Here is a 6343-nt window from a genome sequence, read left to right on the forward strand (position 1 = left end):
CCCCCCCAGGCCCTCAGACCTCTTTGCAATGATACACTTCTTATGCTAGAATGTTGTTGTATCTATAATGCCAATCATATATTCCTTTTAAATAGTTCTTTCCTTCATCTGTTCCAATGCAATGGTCATTACTTATCCACTCTTATCCTAGTCTCCTTCCAATCCCCCATAACAGTGGTGCTATGCAATATTTGTCCTTTTGTGGTAGAGATATTTCACTTAGCATGATGCACTCCACAGTCCCTCATGTTGTGTAATGTTTTACAAGTTCATTATTTTTCAGTCCTATGTAATATTTTATTGTATGAATAGAATATAGCCCTGTTCCTCATTTTCCTACCATTCTGTCAGGGTCAATTTATTGTGTGGCCTTTAAAACAGTTGGAAGTAGTAGCTGGACATAATTTATTTATTTTTTTAATCTCAGAGGGAACACAGCTGTGAGTTGTATTGACTATTGTTCCTGTAGACAAGTTTCTCCTTTGAGTCATTGCTTTCCCTCTTTCTCTTTTTCTCTAGACAATGAGAAACTAAGAGTCAACTGCAAGCTTTTAAGACTGAAGCCACTGCTCATTAAAACCAGATGGACTATTGTATGCTAACTGATGTAGCTCCAGGCCTTAATCTTTCAAGCCAGAAAATCCAATCCTGCAAGGGATTTGTTCCCATGTGAGTATGTGCGAATGTATGCTTTATTATATATGCTGTGGTTAAGGCCATTGAATCTACGGTGATTCATAACATTCCTGTGAGCAAAGGATCTGAACCTTGCTCTAGCATGCTACACCCTCACCGTCTCTGATATGCTTGAGCCCAATCTTAGAGTCACTGTATCAGTCCGTCCTGTTGAGGGTCTTCCTCTCTTTCTCTGATCTTTCACCTTTTCCCAGAATGAGGTCTTTTTCCGAGGCCTGGCCCTTCGGGACAACACGCCCCAAACACGTGAGATGAAATGTCATCATCCTTGTTTTTAAGGAGCATCCTGGTTGCCTTTTCTCCAAGACAGTCTTGTTTGTTCTCTTGGCAGTCCACGGGATATTCCGTACCTTTCTTCAACACCTCAATTAAAAGTCATCAATTATTCTTTTGTCATCCGTATTCACTGTCCTACTTTCAGATGCATAGGAAGTAATCAAAAAGAACATGGCTTGAATTAAATGTTCTCTAGTCTTTAAATGGACATTGTTGCTTTCTACAGGAGATTCTCCTAAGCAAACAACATGTCTCTTGAATTCTTGATTGCTCTTACCATAGGTGTTGACTATGGATCCAAGCAAGGTGAAACTATTGACAACGTCCATCTTTCCTCCACTTATCATGATGTTGCCTATTGTTCCAATGGGGAGTATTTTTGTCTTCTTGACCTTCTAAAGATTAAATTCCTGTGCACATCAAAAACACTTTCAGGGTGAAAAGAAACATACTGATTAAATCCCTGTGCACATCAAAAACACTTACCAACAGAAAGCCTACTGACTAGTAACAAACATTGGCCAATACTGTTTCAGACAAGGGTCTCATATAGGAAGTTTTCAGAGTGGGCCTCCACATGAAAAAGACTGATAACACAATTACAAAATGGGCAAAAGACATAGAGAGATTTTTCACAGAGGAAGATATTCAGTTGGTCAAATTTTGAAGAAATGCTCAAAATCACCAGCAATAAAAGGGAAGAAAATCAATACCACAATCTCACTCCAGTATCAGGGGCAAAGTATAACAGGACAGCAAGGAATAAATGTTGGAGAGGATGTGGAAAGATAGGCACTCTTTTTTTAAAACATTTTATTTCATCTTAATTTTTCATTTTGTGTGGGTGTGCTGTCAAATCAGATCTGACTGGTACAGGAGGAGATTACCCCTCCTTCTCCAGCAGAGATTTGAACAGCACACCACTGGGATTGCAGTGCACCTTCTTGCCACTAGGCCACTAGAGCTCCCTTGAGATAGGAGCTCTTATACATTGTTGGTAGGATTGTAAAATGGTATAACCATTCTGGAAGGTAGTTGGGCATTTCCTCAGAAAGCTGAACGTAGATATTTCATATGACCCAGCTATTCCACTGTTAGGAATATTGTTGTTGTTTTGTGCCATTGTGTCACCTGCGACTCATAGCAACCCTATGTACAGAAGCTCTGAACCCTTCCCTGTCCTGAGACAGTCTCACTGATTCTGACACACCTACCCCCGTTGCCCCAGTCACTGAATCAATCCATCTCATCTGGAGTCTTCTTCTCATGTGCTGTTCTTCCCCTCTTCTGAGTATGATGTCCTTCTCCAAGGACGGGTCCCTCCTGGCCACGTGCCCAAAGTATGTAAGATGGAGCTACAGAATCTGAGACTCCAAAGAGAAACTTGGTTTCACCCTTTCAAGACAGATCTATTTTTTTAAAAAAATTTTTAGAATTTTTATTATTTGTGTGTGTGTGTTTGTGTACCATCAAATCAGATCTGACTGGTACAGGAGGAGATTGTCCCTCCTTCCCCAGCAGAGCATCTGGTGGATTCGAACTGTGAGCCTTTGGGATTGCAGATCTATTTGTTTTCTTGGCAGTCAATGGTATGTTCAAGACCCTTCTCCAGCACCACAACTTGAAGGCATCATTTCTTCTTCTGTCTTCCTTAGTCATTGCCTAGCTTTAATGTATAGCGAGTAATTGTGAAGACCATGGACTTGATTAGGCCCATCTTACTCTCTGAGAAAATGAGAACTGAGGCACAAATGGAGACTTGTACACCAATAGCATTATTCACCATCTCAGGAATATGGAAACATTGACTTGCTTGAGAAATGGTGGTACATTCACACAGTGGGATACTATGATGCATGCAGAAGCAATGATTTTGTAAATCACTACCTAACTTGGGAGGGACTGGAGAGCATCATGCTAAGTGAACTAACACAGTCCCATAAGGACAAATACTGTATAAGACCATTATTGTAGAACGTGTGTGAGAATCCAAGGTAGGGAGAGTGAAAGCAGATGGGTGGGGATGGGTGGAGGTGGCGGATGGGGGGCTTAATCATAGGGTTGCACATTTTGATGAGTGGAGGGAGGGTGGGAAATGGGAAAGATCCAGTGTGAAAGAAAACAATGTCTATGCACGTTGTAAGTAAACCCATATTAAAAAACCCCTTTATTAAAAAAATAAAAAGATGTAATCCATATTGAATACTAATCTTTGATCTTCTGTTTTAAATCCTCCTTGCTTTCAGTAAACAAGTTTGCATCATTTGCATAGTGCAGGTTGTTGACCACATTCTTCTTCATAAAATCCACCTTCTTGAATGATCAATGCTGATGTCAGATGACTCTTGGCTGAAAGCAGAGAATACCAGAAAGAGATCTATTTGTGTTTTATTGACTGTACAAAGACATTTGATGGTGTGAGTCATAATAACTTATGGCTATTATTGAGAAAAATGGGAATTCCAAAACACTTAATTGTCTCAAGTGAAATCTATAGCCAGACCAAGAAGCTGTTGTCCAAACAGAGCCAGGGAACACTGCATTTAAAATTGAGAAATGGGTGCATCAGAGCTGTGTCTTTTCTCTGTATCTATTCAATCCGTATCCTGAGCATATCATTTGAGAAAGTTGATTTGGTGAAGAAGAATGTGGCATCAGGATCAGAGGAAGACATTTACTAAGGATGGCAGGAGACATGCCTTTGAGTTGTAGTGTTGGAAAAGAGTATTGAACAGCTCACAGACTGCCAAAAGAGCCAAGGAATCTGTCTTGGCGAGTGCAATTAGGGTGCTCCTTACAGGCAATGAAGGTGAGCCTTCATCTCACATACTTTGGGTATGTTGTTAAGAGGGTCCAGTCCTTGAACAAAGACATAATTGGGGAGATAAAGGGTCAACGAAAGAGAAGAAGACCTTCAACAGGATGGATCCACACAGTGACCGTAACCATGGGCTTGAGCATATCAAGGGTGATGAGGATGGCACAGGATAGGGCAAGGTTCAGTGCTGTTGCTCAAAAGGTCACTGAGTTGTAGTCAACTTGACAGCACCGAACAGCAGCCACAAATTGCATGCCCATCTCTCTTCTGCCAAACAGCTCGTGGATCTGAATGTAATGCCTTTCCATTGGCAGTGCAACTCCTTACTACAAGTAGCATCCAAAAGGGTAAACTATGTAAGAATAAATTTAAGCACAGAAATGAAAGACCTGTAAACATTGCAAGCTGGAAGGCATTGCTGAACAACATTAAAGAGACTCAGGTAAATGGAAAAAAATATTCTGTGTTCATGGATTTGAAAGACTTTTAGTGTAGCCAGTACTACTCAACATGACAGAAGAAGAGTTGATGTCTTTGAGTTGCGGTGTTGGAGAAGAATACTGAGTATTCCATGGACTGCCCTACAAGTGAATAGATATGTCTTGGGAAAAGTGCAGTCAGAGTGGTCCTTGGAGAATAAGGTGGTGAAACTTTGTCTCACATACTTTGGTCTTGTTACTAGGAGAGGCTAATCCTTGGATGGGGACGTCATCCTAGGAAAGATGAAGGGTCAGTGAAGGAGAGAAAGACCCTCCTCAAGTGACAGCAGCAGTGGGCTCACGTGTGTCAGCGGTGATGAGGATGTTGTCCACAGGGTGACAGTGAGTCATACTTGTCTTGACACCACCTAACAACAGCAATAAGAAGCACCCAACATAATCTCTGTCAAAATCCCAACAGCCTTGTGTTTTTATCCCCTCCTTAGGAATTGTAAGGCAATCCTCAAATTCATGTGGGGGGAAAAAAGCCCCAAAACTGCCCAACAAAAAATTTGTAAATAGATCATTATGATGATTGCATAACATACTAAATGTGGTAATGCCACTTAATGTCACTCTTAATATGCACTTAAAAGGGTTAAATGCAAAAGTTTTATTATAAGTATTTTACTATAATGATGTAAAGATACATATTTCAGAGTTGTTAAAAAGGATTAGTGAAAGAGATGATATATAAAGCAGCTAGTACAGTGTTTGACCCACAATAAAGCCTTCAAGTGTTAGTTCCCCTCAAATTATCTTTGTAAACTAGTTATTTTTTAAGTTAATTGTGTATAAAAATCACACGAAGCTATTACAGATTCAGATAGCAGGGTCATAACCTCAGAGAGTGTCATTTAATCTGATGGATTTGAGCCCAAGGATCTGTATTTGTAGCAAGTTTCCCCTAGAGATCTTTTTTATTTTCAATTTTACACTAGTTTATTTACAAAATGTGAATATATTGTTTTAGAGAACAGATTCTTTCAATGTTCCTCACTCCCTCACCCATCAAATTCCCTCTAGAGCTCTTGATGCAGATGGTCAATGGCCATACTTTAAGCATTGCTGTTATGTTGTGTTGATGTTGTGAACAGTAGAGTCAGAACTGACCCATTGCTGAACTTCCAGTGGGTTTTCAAAAGCATTTAATCACATGGAGGAGATTGCCCGTCCTTCTACCATGAAGTAGCTGATGGCCTCAAACTGTGTGACTTTGAGATTACAGCACAGCTTCTTGCCACTAGTCCACCAGAACTCAGCCCTGGAGTCCAATACTGAAAGTTGTACATTACCCCAAGCAGCAAAATGGTAGGTGTAATAATTCCTGCCCTGCTGTACCTCAAATGAGTTTAAGAGAGAAAATAGGAAAATTATAGATTCAGGCACTTTGGGAATTTTAAGTTGCAATTTAAATTGTCACAGATTAATTTGGGTTAAAAGAGAGGTCTGATTAAGTGACCATTTAATAAGAACAACGGTGTGATTGAAATGTAATTTCTCTTCATTTCAACTACCTACAAGACAGCTGCCTTTCTTGCTAAATCACTCAGATACCCCATAAAAAAGAAGACATAGATTCAATGACTTCATTTACAGATGAGCTAACTGATGCTGAGAGAAGTAATGTGACTGGTTTAAGTTCACAGAGAATAATTCTATTATTGAGAGAATGGAGCTAGGACCCATTCTTGCAAGTTTCAATTCAAATGTCCTTTTTTTTTTTTTTTTTTTTTTTTTTACCAAACCATCAGAAGATTATCAATCTCAAATCTTCATCTGGGCTCTGAAAAACAGAAAATGATGTCTGATTTATTGACGAGGATATGAGAAGTCTATTTACCTAGCCCTGCTAATGGTTTTGTTCTCAATCCACTGTCTTGTAGGATAAGCACATTTTCCCTTCAGCCAGAAGAGTGAAAAAAGGATTCTCTGAACTATTCCTTTAATCATACTCAGCTTCTAGAGTCTTAACCACATCAGCAATGTGTCATAACTTGAAAATTCTCACCAGAACTTTGAGATGCTAAGTGACAAATTAGACTCACACTTCTTTTGGCTCATCTTAACTGTA

This window comes from Elephantulus edwardii, unplaced genomic scaffold (genome assembly GCF_000299155.1).
Source record: "Elephantulus edwardii isolate Elephantulus edwardi_28Jun2011 unplaced genomic scaffold, EleEdw1.0 scaffold00021, whole genome shotgun sequence".
NCBI lineage: Eukaryota > Metazoa > Chordata > Mammalia > Macroscelidea > Macroscelididae > Elephantulus > Elephantulus edwardii.